A 19,706-nucleotide genomic window follows, 5' to 3' on the forward strand; every position below is an offset into this window, starting at 1 on the left:
CCCGGGGGTTCGGGAGCCGGGACGCGCCCGGTGCCGCCCGATCCAGCCGGGATTTGTGTCCCCGGCTCTCCAGCCCCGCGCTGCCCTCACTCCCACACCCCATCCAGGTTATTTCCACTTTGGAAGTTAAACCCAGCGCTACTTTCAGTTCGCGAGGCCGCGGGGACGTTCCTATGGTGTGGAAGGAACTATCGGTGTGTTCTTTGTCATGGCGCAGGTTTCGTGCGAAACGTTACCAAAAATATTTAAAAAACCCCACTCCACAATATTTATTCCCGTGGCTTTGGAGGTGTGGCGATCCATCGTAGTGCCGCCGTGGGTTTTTGGGGAGGGAGGGAGTAGCTCTCCGGGGAAAATGGGTTGTTCTTTTGTGCTCGAGTGGCAAAACAATTCCTGCCTTTGAGTCGAAACCCCCGAGTGCTCGAGATGGAGCTGATTTACAGCGCTGTAAAACGCGTGTCTTCTTGTGCCTCCCAGGCGTCTCTGACCGTGGACGGTATTGGTTTTCCTCTTGTTTCGTGGTGGAATTTAAGGTGGGATATCACATTACCGAGCCTAACTCGGTAGTTTTCTGCCCGTGGTCCCTGAGCACTCAGTAATCCACCGAAGGAAATCAAGGTCATTGCTGGTTGGTTTTCACACCAGCGAGGGGTGTGTGTGTGTGTGTGTGAATATGTGTGTGTGTGTGTGTGTCTGTAGCACCCACATGCACAGAAGTCCCTTGGAAAGGAATTTTGAAGTCCTAAAATTAAAAAAACCCTAATGGCCTCACTGCTTTTGATTTTCGTTGTGACTCGACAGCTGCTTTTGGTCAAGTCTTAGCTGAGGATTGTCCTAACTTTTAGTGATCAATCCTTCTGACTGAATTTGGGGTTTTTTGGGGGGGGGTTGGGGTTTTGTTTAGGTTTATTTTGTTTTTGTTTGGTTTGGGGGTTTTTTTCTGCTCCAGTCAGAGCAGAAAAGCTCAGTGTTGAAATTAGGACTGTAGTGTGCAGATTCTGAAGAAGTGCTGTAAGACCTTTTTGGTCTTTTTCCTTTTGCTATTGCATGATTGTGTCTCTGACAGCTGAAGTATTAAGATTTGATCGGTTGAAATCATCCTCCTGGATTTACTAAGATCCCTTTTCTGGATGCTGCTCCAATAAAATGTACATAACTTTAGCTAAGAACAAAATTCCTTTGGTGGCTTAAGGTTAAGGTCTCGCATTTACTGTTTTTCATTTAACCTAAACAACTTCAGTAGCTTTATTGCCTTGAGAAAATAGGACCTGGGAGAGCCTTCCCACTGAACTATGTTGAGATCCATGTTGGCGGTGGCAGGAGGTGTTCAGTCCTTACTGACTCCTGCTTTTAGAGAAGAGGTTGGTACATGGTGTGCTTGTCTTATGGAACCACTGCACTTTTGCTCAAAATGGTGTTTATGGCCTTAATAAACCAGGTGTAGTTGCTTGTGTGCAGACTTACAAGACAACAGGCCCATTGTTGTGCCTTTTTGTCTGTAGTTTACTGTATGTGTGGGTCTTTTCCCTTTCAGATTTCAGCAGTTCCACGTAGGAGCTTTGTTGTTTGGATGGGTAGCCCTGGTTGTTGGTCATTGCTGACCTGATCTGAACAGGAGGGAAGGTTTCTTCCTATTCATAATTTTTTAAATAACGTTTCAGCCGTGTGGCTGACAGAACAAGTGCAAGTCAAGCATTTCATTTTGACTTAGAAATAGTATTGGGAGACTTGAGGCACTGCCCACGTGCATTTTTTTTTTATTATTTTATTTTTGCTTTTTGTTTGTTTGGGTGGATTTTTTTTTGGTAAATTTGTCAAAGCCATTATGGATGTCAGTACAAAACTAAGAAGTTTATGTATATCTTCATTGTCTGCTGCTGTTTTTCAGCCACCAAATCAGATGAAAACCCTTATAGCAAGTCCATAACTACCAATGCAGTTCACAGTGTGTTGGAGGGAAGAGGTGTCTGTGTGGATGGTGATGGCATAGAGAAACATTAATTGGGATAAAATCATAGTGTTATGCTGCAATGCAAAGCACCAGAAATATTGAAAGCGACTCTGTATTGAAGGAAGACATCTGAGAACTAATTGCTGTTTCCTATTTACTCTGTGTTTTGGTTTCATGTGAACTGGCAATCAAGTGACACTCTATTTATAGCCCCTTTCAGCTTTTGAAAACAGCTGCTCCAGGAAGGATGTGTGCATCGTATTGTACCTTTCCGTGTGGGTAATTCACCCGCAGAATTTCTGTCCTTGCAAAACTCTGTCTGATTTTGCAGGATCCCTAAATAATTGCTCTGAATCCTGGTCAGTTCTGGACGGAGTTCCACAGAAACACCTCGTGAAGGTGGGGCAATCCAAGCATGCCTGGGATGTGTCCTTCAGAGGTTGTCCCTTGGTGAGAATTCCCGCTGTGGTGAGAGAGGGAGAATGGGGTCTTCGCAATGTGTCTGTTAGCTACGTTTCCTTCAGCATTTGTAGGCTAATTAGTCTCAATTTCAGACAGTGCTTGTGTCTGTATCTGAAGTCTCCAGAGAAAGCCAGTCCTCAGGGAGGGCTGTCAGTAACTCTTCTTCTCTTGGATTCAGTTTGGGCGTCCTCCTAGCCCAGTGCTCGTGGGATGAGTCCTGCTGCTGGGTCACGGATGGAAACTTTCCATCGGAGGACTCGCAGTTGTTAAAAACATCACGTTGCTTTTACACTGGAAAACACTGATAGTAAACTGTAGCACTTAAATTAGTGAAGCACTTAAGTTCTGCTTTGAAACTGGCAAGTGTAATTATCAGCAGCGATACTTTCAGAAGACTCTCAGAACCTTTGTTGCAATTTTGCATCGTTCTTTCAGTGACTCGTGGACTTGTAGGTTCTCATAACAGGGGAAGTGTTCAGTGCCAGCACAATAAAAGGCCTCTACGTGGATTAAATACAGCATATAATGATTTGACTGGAGAAATGGTAGCATGGGTTTCTTGCAAGAAAGAAGGGATCCATAATTTCCCCAAAGTATTTAATGTGATGGTATTATTTATTTGTATTTATTTGCTTTCCTGTGAAGGATTATGCTGGTGAGAGTGGCTCTGTTTAGCCAGTAGGAACAATGAAGACTTTTCCTTTTCTTTTCCTTTTTTTGTTAGTTTGTTTTGGGGTTTTTGTTTGTTTGTTTGTCTGTTTGTTATTTTTCTTATATGACATAGCAGGTTATCAAGAGAAAGTCTGCTGGTATAAAATAGTCTGTAGAGAGGAACTGATGCTGGTTTTTAGCTTGGAGTTGGAAGTTGTGGTGCTTGATAGAATGGAAGCAAATATCAAAATAATCAGTTCTTCCCAATCTGTGATATCCTTGTTCACATACTATATTCTGAAATCTTCTTTTCTTGTCATGTGAAATTTTTAAGCTTACCAGATATCTTAGAGATAGAGCTGTGATGTCTGAGCTTCCACTCCCCCCTCTTTAAAGATCGTTTCATATCTTACTAAGATTTTATCATCCTGTTATTTAAGATTGGGGAAAGGTTTGAAATGTACAAATTCGCTGTAAGGAAACCGGTAGTGAGGTTCATCGTGGTCAAATTTTGTAAAGTTTCAACAGTTCTTACTAAAAAGACAGCTGTGAATACATTACATAGGTAGGGAGAACTTCCTGGGAACTACTTAGGTTTCAGTAGTTCCCCCTCTTTACAGAGATGAACCATAGTGAAAGCAAAACTAATTAGAGTTTTAAAGTAAGTTGATTGCCCGGCTCCTGGGCAGGGTTGAAAAACAGGAAAAACAGGCAAGAGCAGCTGTTTACATGCATGGACAACTGATTAGTTTTGATAATGACTGTGTCACATTCATTAACATATTAGTTTATAAAACCAGTAGTGGTTTGTGGAATGTAGATAGAATTTGGTTCTTCCTAAAATATATTGCCCTGGGTGCTTAGAGTGAAGTCAGTTCCTTAAAGTGCTGTAAACTTTCATTCTCTCTTTTGCTTTTCTTGACCAAACAAACAAACAAACAAACAAACACAAACCCCAGCAGAATGGAAACTAGAAGGCTAGGGAGAACAACCAGAAAGAGAGGTGCTGTTTTGCCCAGTTTTTGCTCCAGCTATATTTGAACATGTGGTGTCTTGGTCTTTGAAAATAATGCAGAGTAAGAAGGGTTAGACAGCTTTGCTATGATCAGCTTTGTAGCTGGTGCTCTTGCAGACTTGGCAATGGTCACAGTGTATTTAATCAACCTTTCTTCTTTAATTCTTTGCATAATACCTTTGATGTTTAGTTATTTTCAGGTGGACTGTTACATTTCGTATCCTAAACCTCCTGTATTAATTTTCTCTTCCAACATGAGTTAAAAACACTCATCTGTCACAGCTAAGCTCCAGAGGGGGTTTATGTTATTTTTTTTCTTCTACAAGTCTATCAAATTAACTTCTGCTTGAAGAAGGACCATTATAAATTAGCCTGATTGCCTGATTATGAGGACGCAAATCTACTGTTTCAATGTAAACAGTGTAACTTCCTGATGTGCATCATTTTCCACTGCACTTCAGTGTGTGCCCAGAAACCAGTTCTGCAGTGATATATTCTGTCACACAGCAAATGGGAAACTGGACTGACTGAAGAGTTGGGAAAGATACAGCTCAGCTATATCTTCTTCAGATTTTTTTCATCAGAGATGTTTTCTGAATAATAGAAAAAGGCAGAGTCAGAATTGAAATTCACAGTGTAATAAATGAATTAGAGGAAAATACATCTGTGAGACATCTTTAACATGCTCCATCTAATTTTGGAAGGAGGCAGGAAACATGAGGAAAGCAGGAAATTCGGTACAGTCATTGGATTTTCACTGGTTGTGTAGAAAAGTTTAAGATATATAAGAGCATTGCAGAAAAGAGATGTTACTTCTTAATTGAAATAAACACAAGAGAGTACAGTGATCAAGTATTGCCTTAAACTGGATATGTTTGGAGTTTTTTCCCTCCCCTGTTAATAAAAGCAAGACTTAGTGACTGCAGTCCTTAAAAAATTACAGATGAGCAATTCCAAGAACAATGTGTCATCGGGACCTGTTGATAACAAATTGAATTTGGAGGAGTTTAATAAAGAGACTGTGTCTGAAACGAATTCCCTGATATTATCTCGTTTAAATTGGTACCGAGGAACAGAAAGACACAATGTGTACATCTCAAACAGCTTTTGGGAAAAGATCTTAGGGCTGATCCCAGCATACAAGATTAATGATTTTTTTTCCCTCTACTTCAAAGTAAATCACCTCAGATAATAAACATGCCCAGGTTAAATGCTTTAATATCAGTAAAGGAAAATAAAAGCATAGCATAGGAGAATCATCTGGACAAGGCAACAAATCAACGCTGGGTGGTTATAATTTGGTACATAGCAGAAAACCAGAAAGAGATGTGAGCTGGGAGGGAGGATTAAGGTTGGATGAGTATTCCTGGTGCCTGAGTGCTGAATACTTAGTTTTAATTTCAGTCTAATCAGCCTTCTGTTATCTTTAGGATTATTTCCCTTGTAGACTAACCAAGCTATGGAGGTGGAGGTGCAGGAGCCAGTTGGACCTGCAAGTAAATTTGGACCTCTAAGTAAATTTGATAGCTTGTTTTGCTATTATCTCGGAAATCTTTGCTTGGAGTTAATATCATTGACCTTTTTTTCAGTTACGTCTTTCCTGTGTGTTTTGTGGTTTAATTGATACGGTTTGTGCTACTACTTTTGTCTCCTCAGTGTTGTCCAATTTTGCTACTAATGTGACAACATGTTGATAATCATTTTTAGGTATTTTCTTTTCTAAAAAAAAAATACATGCAGGATCTAGGATTACTCGGTGCCTTCTGTCACTCTGCCCTGAATAAAGAGAATAAATTCCAGTGTTTGTTTTTAGGATGCTGGGGATTGATAAGAGTACAGTTTCTGTTTTTTATGTACTAACATCAGTTTGTAAAAAACTGCAGACCCTTACAGATCACATTTTTATATTCTTCAGTGGCACTAGTTTGCAGAAACTTGGTTTTGGGGTTTTGTTTTTTCCTTTTCTTTTTTTTTTTTCTTTTTTAATACTACTGTGTAGATCAGATATTGTTATCAATTAACGTATTGAGTTTTGATGTTTTAATTTAATAAATGACCGACATTTTTGCTGCTGTTGTATTTTGACATATGACAACAACATTAATGGAAGGTGGATTTCTGGCTTTGCATTCAGCTGGAAGGAAATGATCAAAAATTGGTACAGCTGTTTGAGATTGCTGTTTTCCGTCCCTCAAAAATTCAAGAGGCATTTTGTGTTTTTGCAGTTTTGCTTGAAATGGACTGAAGTACGCAGATGTACTTTTGCTTTTTGATTTTAAGGGATTAACCTTACGTGTAATGTCTGTGCACTGAACATTAATCATGTGTGTTAGTGGCTGCCAAGAAGTGTGAGTGTGTTGTAGGCCTTGCATGTATAATTATTATATTTGAATTAGTCTCAGGATGCAAATGTATTTGCTTTATATTCTTTGGAGCCTCGGTGTTCTCATGCAAACAGCTGGAAACTGCAGAGGTTTGTGTGCACTTCAAACATATTTTCATTTTTGATTGCAATATTTCATTGAATTTATGTTGTGTGCTATTAAAGACAATCTTTGTACCAGGAATGTGCTTGCTTTGTAAATAACTGCCTGTGTCTTGATCCTGAGTGTTTCAGACAGCTCTGTAGTTAAGTTGTACCTTGATCTTCTAATAATGAGCTTTGGTTACATGAAAGCTGTCTCCTGCTGCAAAAACAAGTCGTGTACAACGTGTACTGGATTTGTATTTCAGGATGAGGCAGTGATGTGAGAGATCCTTTAGATCTCTTTCTTTTATTTATTTATTTTAGTACCCCCTCCCACCCAGTATCGTTCTTCCAGTTGGATTGCTTCCATTAACTGCATTAGGGTAGGCCATTAAACAAATCTGTGTTCGGTCTCTTTTAAGTTGTTGCACTGCAATACTATGAGTTCTTGTGACTTTGCATGTGATTTCTGATCTTCTATCCTTGAATGTCCCCAGAATAGTCTGGTGGGATATAACTGATCATGTATCAAGAACCTGTTGACACTTGAGACTAGTCCTGTCCCAGCAGTAAGGAAAAAGATCAGTCCAGACACAAAGTGGGCCAGCCTTCAAACAAAGGTCGATTTTTCACAGTTTAAGTGCAAGTCTTACTGTTTTCGTGTCTTTGGGGCTTAGTGAGTTGCTGATTCAGACATGTCCCAAATGCTTTGGCGTGTGTTGAATCGTTAAATATTGAATGCGAGTATCGTGAGTCTGATCTGCGTCACATCAGTGGATTTTAATATCCCCCTTTTTCCCTCCTTTTGTTCTTCAAGGATTTGCAGGCTTTCCTCTGGGAAAATTGAATGTGTCATTAATGCTGACTGCTCTCTACTTAGTAGATATCATGAGGCAGATGAGGATCCATCCTTCTCTTCCCTGTGAACTGAATGTGTTCAGAATCATTAGTGACGTTTATTCAACACTTACTAAATTATGAACCTTCACTGATATAGAAATTAAAACCTTTAAAGCAAACCCACCTCTCTACTTAGGTTACATGGCTTTGTTCCTTTTCAATTTCTTTTTATTTTAGAAACACTGTTATGTCCTGAAAACTCTCTTCAGTGGAAAAGGAGTCTCTTGAGTTAAACAATAGGGTTATTTTGTCATCTAGGATGTTTAAGGCAACAAGCAGTGTAATTTTTAAGAACAAGGGTGGGTTTTTTTCCTATTTGTTTTTAAATACTCAATGATAATTTAACCTATGTCACAGTGTTAACTTAATAGTCATCTACCAGCAAGACTCAGCTTTCTACTGGACCTCAACTTTTGACATCGTCTATCTTCAAACTCTAATCCTGGGCAAATTCCAAGTGTTTACACTTGGAATCTTATGGGGTTATGACCCGTATCTGTTGTGGTACCTAAATCTCTATTTATAATTTCTCATGTTCCCCCAAACCCAGCAGTGTGCAGGATTGAATGGTATGTTTAATTAGGTAGATGTGCAGAATGGTAAATGCTTTAAGTCAGTTCCCTGTGTCCACGTTCTCGTTTTCACTGGGACACCTTTGTGGGAAAGGCAGGCCCTGCTTGGTTTTTTTTGCTAGAAGACATGTCTCTTTAGATACCTTGGTAAGCTTCTGTATAATCACTTAATCTGTTTAAAAATGAGTATCCAGTGAGCTTAAACAACTTTAAATAGTAGGCTTTTGTTTACCCCAGAACCTTTGTCCGAAATTGGTGTGAGTGGTCCTGGTGGCTGAGCGGGAGGATCAGCAGCCTCTCGCGGACACTCGGAGGTAATGGAAGCACTGGCAGCAGTACTGGACACACACCTCTTCAGCCTGGACATGCCTGCTAGGAATGTGCCCCTCTTAAAAGCAGATTCCAGTAATTTTCCCTTCTGCTATGATTTTCCACACCCCAGGACTCATTTTGTGTGAGAGTTTGCAGGTGACAGATCCTGGTTCTGCTGTGAGCGGTTCAGACTTTTGTGCTGGGGCAGAGCAATCCCCCTGTTCCAGCTTCTTGGAATCATCTTCTCTTGCTGGAAAGTGGAGCTCCTAATTAACCTGGGGTGTTACACAGATAAGTAGTGCTTGAGAACATGTACCTGATGGGTGTTTCCCAGTGTTGTAAGGATCGTCTGGGTTACTACGTTGATATCATTTTTATAAGAAAATATTCCACATACGTTGCTGTTCCACGTAACAGTTTCAGATGAAGACTTTTCAAAGTCAACAAAAAGAATTTCCAAAACCATGTTGAAACCTACAGTAATGTTCTTTACTCTGACTTCCAACATTCTGCATAATATTCCTTTTTTGCCTTCAGTTAGTGGAAGCCTCCTTTGATTCTTTTGATGAGAAGAAAGCAGGGCTCAAGTGTGTTTTTCTTCATCTGATGACTCTTTGGTTTTGTGTTGCCATCTGTTTCAGAATTTCGAGGTGTTTCCTTGGGAGACATATTTTAGTGCTGGTGGAAAAACCAGAAGAAACCTTTTGCATGTGGTTAATCCCGGATCCAGTTAATCACTTGAGCTGTTTCAGATAGTTTTGTGTTGAGAAGTGTAAGGTGGTACATGTTATCTTTTTGCCTTTGGTTGTCTTTTACATAGATACAGCTTCTCTTTGTTTTATCACATGAATAATGAATTTTGTCCTCTGCTCTGTAGAAATTAGAAATATTCATGACATAATATAAAAATTTCAAGTGCCTTTTATCTCAGTGAGGAGTTTGTATATGATCATTGGACTACTTTAAGGGATCCAGTAAATATCAAAATTGCTGAAAACTGGCATTTTTTTCTCCTGTTGCAAAACCACACCTGTTTTACCTTCTGCTCAGCTGCAATCTGTGGCAGGAACAGTACAGAAGAATTTACTATGGGCAGTGTGACGGGGCAGGAGAGCTGTCAGAATATGGTGTACTTGTGAATGAAATCCACTTAGCACTAGTCAGCACAGCAGACTCACCTGACAACTAGTGCTTGGAAAGAACAGATAAAATGCCTCCTCTGAGACAGGGAGTTGTACTTTATGCCACATTTTTGTCACTGAGAACACATTAAACAATTGATATTAGTACAGTTGGATTTTAAGTGTTGAGTATCTTTCGGGCATGATGAAACATGGTAAATATCAAACAGAAATTAAACACATTGGTGTGTGTAGCTTGTAGCATGTAGTTTTGGAGCCCAATGGGAACTTATATTCAAGAGTGAACACTCTTGATATCTGAAATGTGTTTGCAACTTAATTACAACCTTTGCCACAAATGCAAACGAATCTTTTCTGATGTTACAGCAGAAGCAAACCTAAGCAGGAGTATTTTTCAAAATGCTCTTTAATTACCCTAAAATGTATAAAACATTGCTGAGCTGCCTTTTTTTTTTTTGTGGGTTTTATTTGAGGTCAAATTTTGTATCAATATATTCACCATGAGCTATTACAGGCTTGCTGGATTGTAATTGAGGGCATAGCATCCTATCTTCTGTAGTTTCTGTCTTAGTGTTGAGAGCTGAAGGTTTTGTGTTTCTTAACATATAAAGCTCATTCCTTAAGCCTGTCTTAGGATTTGAGTTACCAGCTTGATTAACACCAAGTTGTTTGATGCTGGGTGTTTAGTAGCAAAGCTCTTACATATTAAAATGGTAAGTCTCTTCTGAGACACTAAAATATCTTGTGTTTTCTCTATAGTGTTCAAACTTTCAGACTGTGTGATGTATCATTAAGAGCAGAGAAAAAATCAGGTTAACCTGTTTTGAACTTAAACCACAGTAAAGTAGTTGTTCATAGTCACTTGAAAGGTATTCTTTTAAACATTGGCAGAGCCAGGATTATAATTTTTTGGCATTTATACAGTAGTACAGAACAATAAAGAAATATAACTCAGAGCCTTGTTCAAAGGACTGGAGGTCACACTGATGGATTTGGTTTCTGGCAGCTCTGCTGGTTCACTCTTTCCTTTGATAAATTGCTTCAGTTTCCTGTGTCACAGTTTGAGTGACTATAAAATGGGGCCACTGTCAGCCCATACAGCTGACAAATTATTTTCAGGATTTTAATTCATCTTCAAGAATTTTAACGTACCTCGATGAAAGTTAATTCAGTGCATATTGTGTGTAGTCCTGCTTACTGTGTGGTAGATGGAGAATTCTGGTTGCTGAAAAAACAGCCTGTTGAGGTGTGGATCAGAAGTTATATTGGATAATGATGTAGAGTTTGAGCAAAATAAACTGTATACAGAAGAACTGGACTTGCCATCTTTTCGTGGAGTTGCTCCAGAAACCCGTAAACTCTACCCTGAAAAATCAGGAGTGGTTTTGAAATGCACTTAGAGTGCAAGATAACATGTGCTCTGCATTGGGAACAGATGCTGGCTCCATTTCAGTTTTAAACTAGGGCATTCCAAATGTCACAGCAAGCCAGCGCTGAGGGACTTGGCCTTGGAAAGAGCCAGCTTGATATAAATGAGCGTTCATTTGATAAATGGGATCTATTACTGAATAAGGGTTGTCTTTTAGCATCTCATGCCACGGTGGTACTGCTTTGGATCAAAGTGTAGTTGTGTTTCTGCAGAGCACAAATGTACTTTAAAGCTAAACCTTCATCGTGAAATGATTTGTACTTCTTCAGTGGGAAATTCTGGAGCACAGTTTTAAATATAAGAAGGTTTTACATGCTCAAAGCATTTAACTTCACTGCTGTCATCAGTTCTGAAGCAGCTTTGACTCAAAGTTGCTTACAAAAGAAAGGCATGTGTACCTCTGCCAAAACAGCCATGTAGAAAGCACCTGATCAGCGATTCCTGAGCTGAGGATTGTGACCTAAATGGTGCCATAAGGATGGTGAGCCGGGAATACAAGGGACACTGTGGTATTTTGGTGTTGCTCCCTGAAGCGAGATTAGAGCTGCGAATGCTTCCAAACACCCAAGTTAGGTAATTCTCCAGATGGGAGCAGCAAGGCAGCCTTTGGTTTGACCTTGTGTGTGCAGTGGATGTTTTGTAGCAATAAAGTTACAAGGAAGCAGCTGCAGTTTCTCTTTTGCCCGCTTTTCCATCTTTAAATTCATATTATGAATGACTCAAGGTGGTGCTTCTTTCACAAATAGAACATGGCCTTGGAAATGGTCCTCTAGTCTCTAGATCAATATATACTAAAAAAAAATTACTATATTGAGGGTTTCACTGTACCTTGAGGCTTCAGTAGTGCATAATGTTTGGTGAAAATGGGTAGATGGATAAAAACTGAAAGTATTATTGATCGTTCTACTGAGAGTGGTACTGGACCTTGAGGCTTCAGCTGGTGCACAATGTCTAGTGAAAATGGGTGGGTGGAGCATTAGCTTGATAGCCTTCCAAATTTCAGCTTTGTAAACACTTCACATTGCCATTCACTTCATCATTGCCATTTGAAATTTAAGAGGGCTTTTTTTGGTTTGTTTTATCGGATTCTTGTCCGTAGCTTTACCTGAGCAGTTTCAGAGCAAACCCCATGCGTGCTCCACTGTCCAGTGAGATAATCTTGGTGATGACACCTTGATCACTTGATCCCTGTCTTAGAGAGGCCCTATTTGAATATAGGAAACGATATATTGAAACACCCTCACAGAAATAAATTATTCTGTTTCTAGTGGCAGTTCTTAGTTAAGGGGACAGAGAAATAGTTTCTGGCTCTCACAAGAGCCTGCACACAGTATTGGGTGGTGAAAAACCAAAACATGACACAGGTCTTGATGCTGATTTTGAAAGAAAAAAGTACTCTCTGGGGTTTTGTCAAAGACTGGGGTCTCCTCCATCATCGTAGTTCAAAGGGGAGCCAGGAGGGCTCAGGTATCCATGGGATTAATGGGAATGAGAGTTAAGGATTGTGAAGATTCTTGTCACCTGTGAGAGCAGAGTCCTTGGCAGTCCTTTGACTGTTAGAACATCCAACAATAACAGTTGTGATGCACCTGAAGAATAAAACAAAACAACCCAGAAAGGATTGGGTTTTTATTTTTTTTTTTTACTGCGATAAAAATGGGTCAGTGACAAAAATAATCAAGTGAAAAGTACTCTAGTACTTATTGCTGAGCTTTGTTAGCAAACCAGTGAACCTGTGGAAGTCACTGCTGAAGTACAAGGAACACAAATTAATTGACTTTACTCAGCTTTTAACAACAGCAAATGCAGAGGCAATATTTTCTGCAGGTCAGTTTATTAGAGTACTTCAGTTTTTTCTTTCAGAAAAAAACCCCACCACTTAGAATCCGGTGGTTCTAGTTTTAAGTGATAAGACAAATTAGAAACAATCCATTCAGTTGTCTTATGGTGTTTAGTACTTAATCAAATAGGTTTTTGGAGGCGAAACATTTTAACTGTTTTCTCCCTTGCCCCCTCTTTACTTTAGGGAATAAGGAAACCATAAGTGTTGTAGTTTTGCTTGTATTTAATTCCTTCCTCGAAACAGTATTTAGATAGATAATGATCAAATGATAAAAAACTAATCACATGTATAACAAATAACATATGCTAGCATGTGCAATCCCAACACATGTTTGTAGTGTTTTTAAAATGGGCAAGTGTTAAATATATGAGACACCTTATGTCTGCATCTCAAGTTAAACATTTACTGAAACTTGTATAGGTACAGTGTCCTTATTAAGACCAAAAAATCCTAATCTAACAAAGAGAGCAAGTCAGTTCATATCTAATTTTGTCAACAGACTTCTCTAAGGAAATAAAAATTGCAATTGAAGATGGGATTGGAACACAGCTATTGCTTCTCACTTGCTGGTTTAAGTGGTTAGGATTAAGACTAGAGGACACAGTAAGAAGAGAAGAGTCTGTTGCTCTGCTTGTTTTTAAAAATTAATTAGTGATCTTCAATGTGTGTGTCCAGAGGATTCTGAGCAAGCTCACCACACATCCATATCTGTGATATGCAGTGCCCAAGAATCACCCATGATATGCAGTGCCCAAGAATCACCCACTGCTGTCAAACTTTTTTGTTCTGCAACTGGAAGTGTGATGGGACTGGCAAACACTGGATTTTTGTGTTGGCCTGTGAAGTATGCCTTTCTTAATGAAGTTATGCTTCTGGGGGTCATGTCTTACTGTATTTTGCATTACAGTAGCAGCCCAGTAGCAAATTGTTGGGTTTCTGTCACGCAGAGTGAGATACAAGGGTGCAGCAGGTGATATTTCCCACCTCTTTATTCACACTTACTTACAAACAAGTGAAATCAAATTAGCCTGAAAACAGAAATCTTCATTGAAAATACAGAAATCATTCTGTGATTTGTAAAAATAATAGGATTTAACTGAAAGGTGGAAAACCCAACCATTAAGAACCTATGGTTCTGTTATCTGTTCCTCCAGGGGAAAAAGAATGGATAAAGAAAGAATAGTGAACTAGAATCACAGAATAGTTTGGATTGGAAGGGACCTTAAAGGTAATCTAATTCCAATCTCCCTGCCATGAGCAGGGATACCTTCCACTAGCCCAGGTTGCTCCAAGCCCCGTCCAACCCGGTCTGGGACATTTCCAGGGATGGGGCAGCCACAGCTTCTCTGGGCAACCTGGGCCTGGGCCTCCCCACCCTGACAGCCAAGAATTTCTTCCTAATATCTACTCTAAACCTGTTCTCTTGCAGTTTAAAGCCATTCCCCCTTGTCCTGTTGCTACATGCCCTTGTAGTTCTTTTCCTGATTCAGTTGTTTCTTCAAAGGGAGGTCAATTTTGAGTGAATTCCATAGTTTCATATTTGAAAACAATGCAGCCGAGCATAGATCTACAATCTGATATTTTTACCTGGAATTTTGTTCTGACAGTTGTACAAACACAGAGAAAAAAAGTTGATGATCCTTGAGTTTAAATGCTTTTAGGATTCAAGTAAAAATATCAGGTTCATCAGTGTTTCTGAAAGTGCTTTCAAGGGAATATTAGGTTCATTATAACCTGCTTTCATAGAATGGGGGCACTCTGAACTAAATGAAAGCTTAAACATCTAGTTCAGGAAAAGACCACATTTTTGTCAATATACTTTATTTTTCCCTCTTCATGTGTTTTGTACAGTGGTGCTTTTAAGTGCAGTGGTAAATCAGTTCGTAAATGGGGAATAAGTACATAAATTTCTGGGGGCCTTGCCTTATTCAATATGCATTTATAGATTTCTTGCTTCCCCTTCATTTCTTTCTCTCACATTATCTTTCCAAAAGTTTCCACTGTATTTTATCCCTTAAATATATGGGAATGTTACTGGTCTTAAATGTTACTTTTCCAAATGCAACGTTAATAACAAAATTGAAGCTGGGTTTTCTCTAGTTGAAGAGGAGATGTAGATTTGTAGGCAATGTTTGGAAGATCACCTTTCAGTTCTTTACTGAAATAATGATACCATATGAATTGTTTCAAGATTTACATTTATATTCTAGTTCTTTATTTTTAGGTTTTAAGCTGTGAGTGCTCATTAGCAGGGTCTTAATTACTTCTTCAGTGTTATTGTTTTTAAAAAGTAATTAATTGGTGTTTTTCTTTACAGGGAGAAGAGAATTTATCCAAAGATTAAAACTTGAAGCAACCTTGAATGTGCATGATGGATGTGTAAGTCACCTGTCGCTTTTTTCTTTGTTGAAAGACGTTAAATTTTGATTTTGTTGCCATGGTAATAGTTCCTTAACTTAAAAATGCAAATACTATGCATTAAAGCTGAGCAGGACAACTCTGTTTGCTGAGACCTATATCTGAATTCTCTAGGTATTTGTTTCTTAAACATCTGACACTTAATCTTTGAACCAAAGTATCTGATCCTTGTCTGTGTCTAGCGCTGAATGAATTAATACCCAGTGCCAGTAAAACACATTCGTGCCTTTTCAGTTAGGACTCATGTTAAAAGGTATTTTTAGCAGTTTCTTGCTATGTTGATATATTTTGTATTAGTGTTTTGAGTGATTTATTTTCCAAGTCTAAAAAGCAAATGATCAAGTGCTGCATGCTTAGTTAAAGAGACAATGAAAACAAAACCAAGCCTCCCCTGAAAGGCAATACCATAACTCAAAATATTGTTTATTTGAGTACTTAATTATTGAAAGTGGTCCAAATATTTTAAATCATATTCTTTTAAATAAAAGGCTTCACTTAAACTAGGTAGAGGGCAAAGAGGTTGCCATGTTACCTTCAATGAGTAGAGCGGAAATTCATGACTCTCTAAGTCTTTGTTGTACAAGATATAGGAAAAGTGAAAGTATGCTATAAAAAAAATCCCTGAAAATTTAAGGGTAACTTTCATACTTTACCATCTTTATTTCTAAAGCTATTCAAATGTAAGGATTATTTTAGCTTGAGTTGCTTGCACCTATAGTTTTAAATTAAGGAGTGTTATAATTGCTAACTGACACAGGAGTAGTTTTAAAGGAAAAGTGTTGTTAACAGATGTTAACAACATCCTTCTTGAGATCACAAGGATGATTTGGATGTGCCTATATTTTTGAGAGACTGGAGAAGGCAAGGATTAGAATTGCTGTGCATAAAATGTCAGCTACTTCTCCTGTACTGGCTACCACTGTAAGTTTAATGTTCTGGTACAGATGGTATTGACGTAATGAAACAAATGCATTGATTTCTCTTTTTTTTTTTTTTCTTTCAAGAAATGTTATAAGAATGATGTAAGGTCTCTTCCAACCCAAACCATTCTAGGAATCTATATGTAGAAAGTTATATATCAATTTTTTATATTCAAGATTGTAACAGTAATTTTTTTACTTTACAATTTCTCTTCTGGTAATTTTTCTTCTCCTCAAATACTTAAGATGAAATTTTTCAAGTTTCTTTTCCTGAAATTGATTGGGTTTTTTATTTTTTTTTCTTAGTTGTCTTGTAAAAATAGTAATTTTTTCCTCTAAAAACAGAGGACAGGAAAATAGTGTTGCTTCACTACCTGTTAAAAATGGAGTGACTGATCTCTATTTTAATTTACATCTGTTTCATGTAATGGAAATTGCAGATTTGGTGTTGGCTATTTGGTGTTTCTTGGATCTATCTGGTGGATATGTGTTTGAAAGCTACTTTTGATTTGATTGTCCTGGCTTTTAAAAAATGCTTTAGCATGTGGCTTAACTTAATTGTTTCCACGGGAGGAAAATGTTTTAATTGCGAATTTACAGCATCATGTGCAGGTGTTTAAAATACTGCTCTGGTTTGAAAAAAAGGTCTCTAGAAGGTGAATTTGCTCAGAACTCTTCACCTTTAAAGAATGGGGTATTGGGAGTTCTGATGTCCTTTACTGTGTGGTCTTTTGTGAGGAATAATCTTGTATGGCCAACAACCACTCAGTGTAATTTCTTACTATTTGCTTAAAAACATCTGTGAAATAAAAGTCAGTGATATTACAATGCTCTTACTGATTAAAGTCATTATACAATCAATGGTAATTAGGGTCTTTTATTTTTTTTATTTCCCACAACTGCTGAGTCAGTATGCATTTCAAATGTGGGGAATAAATGCCATATTGTCTTATTAAGGGCGTTCCTGGATTTGGGTTTTTTGGGGTGGTTGGGGTTTTTATGAGGGTTGGATGGCAGGGGTTTGTGGATTGGTTTTGGTTGCTGTTTGTTTGTTTGGATGGGTTTTTTAGGAACTTTTGCATTGTTCTGTTGGATAAGTTGTGACTTATATTTTCTATATAAAGCATGCTGTATAATTGGACAAGGTGGACAACTTACTTAAGGCAAGGAATTTTTTTACTAATTGAGGATAAAAGTAAAGCCCAGATTCCTCCCTGCCATTTGGTCTCTTGTTACACAAAAGGGAGATCTGATGGGAAATACAACAGTATAGTCACACTCAGGTGGGGATATCTGTGAAGAAGGGACTCGTTGTTGGAATTACTTCAAGTATACTTGCTCTTGTAGCACTAATATTACCACAGCACCTTCTTGTTTGAGGTGTATTTTCATCTCAGAGTTTAGGTACCATTATCTTTGAAACAGTCCAGTTTTCCACTTGGTTTGAAGTCACAGTTCCTAACAGCAGTATGTGAGGTAATTGAATTACTGTACTGATGTCTGCTTGTAACCTTACCATCCTTCCAGGGCATGATTTCCCTCTTTCAACAGGATTCACATTATTAAATTCAGTGAAGTCATATGTGTGCCAGAAGTTGCCATTTTCTAAGCTCTAAAGGGAGCTTAAGGTGATGAGGGAACATATGGAGTTATGTGAGCTGTTTTCTTCATTAAGTAATTAAATCCAAAGGAGAAACATTAAAAGCCAATCAATTTGGACCACCAACAACGAAGCCTGAGGAAAGTAGAGGATAAAGCAACTCTGAACCATATTGAATTGCATTTAAAATATGGCTTATTTTCTTCCTGTTTTGGCCCTTTGAAAGCTGAGGAAGGTAGAGATGCAGAATGTAGATGGAGCCTTTGATATGATCAAATACTACGTTTTTAAAGTAAAGAGGATTACCTGGAAGAATAATTTTTCATTTCTTTGTATAGACATTTAGATCAGTAGCAAACAAGCATCCTTTGTGGCACACATCTCCTTCAGGATGGCACGTGGGAGCAGGTCATTTTTAGATGTAGTCCTCAAAGCTATGCTTGAATTAGTACAGGAAGTTTGTGTATTGTTAGAATGTGCAGTTTTTACCTTGTCCTCCACAGATGAAAAGCCTTTTCCACCCCTTTCCTTGCTTGGGAGATCTTCCTGGTATTCTGAGTATCTACAGTCATTTTTATTTCCTTTCCTCTATTTCTTGTATTCTGTTAATTCATCCTGTTCACAAAAGAGTTGATTCTCCTGCTACTTGGCATAGAAGTGAGGACTTTGCTTTTTCAGTTTTTTTAAGATTGGCTGCACTGCCTCCTGCATTGTCTTTGATAGTAAATTTGTATTTGATTAATTGACTAATGAATCAAAAGTGCCCAGTGCAAGGCTACATGAGTGACAAATTAAATTAGATACAATTAATAACGTGGAATACTTAATAGAAAAAAGCTAATTACACGCACTTTGACTCTTCTTACCTTGTTAGTAACTGTCTGCCATTTGTGATTAATCTATCCTTGCTTTTGGCTCTAACACCTTTTCCCAAGAACTCCAAACCCTTGGTGGAGTTACTGTTACATTATGCTTTTAGTTGGGTGTTAAGTGGCTGTGAAGGCAGCACATATGTAGCTTTTCTACAGGGTTTTGAAACACAGACCAATTTTCTAGCTAGTCCTCGTTTTAGAGGATATTTTAAAAGTGGGTTTGCTACCAGTGGAACGAGATGACAACTTTTATTTATCTGCTTTTATTGAGCATCTCTTTTTAGTGATCCTTGTGCCATTTTATTTGGGTTATTCAGAGCTGGTCAATAGGTTGTCCTGAGCACTGCGTGTATTGACTGATCACTTATTGGAAAGTCAGTGTTGTCTGGAAAAAAAGATCAAGCTTATCCCACTGAGAGCCTTTGTTATTTTTTGGCTTATTTATGGACAGCAATATCGAGAAGGTGACTGGGTACAGAATAAAAAGCCTGTTTAGTTGTAGACCTCTAGTACACATCTGGTTGTGTCATCTCACTTCAAGATTTTTTTTGAACCAACTTTGGCCTGGGTAGAGTGTGTTGAAATTGCTCCACTGAGGCAATCAGTGCAAAGAAATTGGAATTTAAAAGGAGGATGATTGATGTCTTGAGTAGGCTTGTGATGCTACAATTTATATAATCTTGTCTCCCCTTTGCATCTTCAATGCTTTCTCTGCTTTCCTGTCCTTCTGATTTTGATTTTGTACATAAATATACACATCCACCCCCTCAATTTGTTTAATTCCTTTGCTAACTCTTCTTTCTCACATCGTGTTTTTAATTCTTTTTGGTAGCTTCCTCGTTTTTTTCAGTAATTTGTTTTGGTTTCTATTCCTGTATTCCTATATTAGCATTTTGGTTTCTTTAGGGCAATGATAACATTTTTCTGCCTGAAGGGAAATGTAGATGAAAACAAACATTCTTGGGTTTAGTGCTTGCTCTAGCTGTAGTAGTGTGCTATGTTTGACAACATTTTCAGAGCACAGTCGCTGTCAGGACAGGTTATTTCAGTGGCAGATGGTTCTGGGGGCTGGTTGAATGAGTGGTTCTTGGTGGTTGACAGCCAGACTTATAAGATCATAAAAGTGGCCATGCAAGGTCACACCAATGCTCA

At 38.5% G+C, this 19,706-nt stretch overlaps 1 protein-coding gene across 7 annotated transcripts in view; it reads left to right on the forward strand.

Annotated features, from left to right (window-relative positions):
* Positions 1–15,066: 15,066 nt before the first annotated feature.
* The window catches only part of DCAF6 (DDB1 and CUL4 associated factor 6), a 64,152-nt gene continuing 59,512 nt past the window's right edge, over positions 15,067–19,706 (forward strand). For 4 of the 7 annotated variants that reach the window (XM_029961483.1, XM_029961484.1, XM_029961485.1 and 1 more), the window contains exon 1: positions 15,068–15,123. The gene's annotated coding sequence lies outside the window, so the exon portion shown is untranslated. Of the gene's footprint in view, positions 15,124–19,706 lie in introns of all 7 variants that reach the window. The other 3 variants (XM_018077072.2, XM_029961487.1, XM_029961488.1) reach the window with 1 other exon arrangement.

The sequence above is a fragment of the Manacus vitellinus genome, unplaced genomic scaffold, assembly GCF_001715985.3.
Source record: "Manacus vitellinus isolate BGI_N305 unplaced genomic scaffold, ASM171598v3 scaffold_35_pilon, whole genome shotgun sequence".
NCBI classification, from domain to species: Eukaryota; Metazoa; Chordata; class Aves; order Passeriformes; family Pipridae; genus Manacus; species Manacus vitellinus.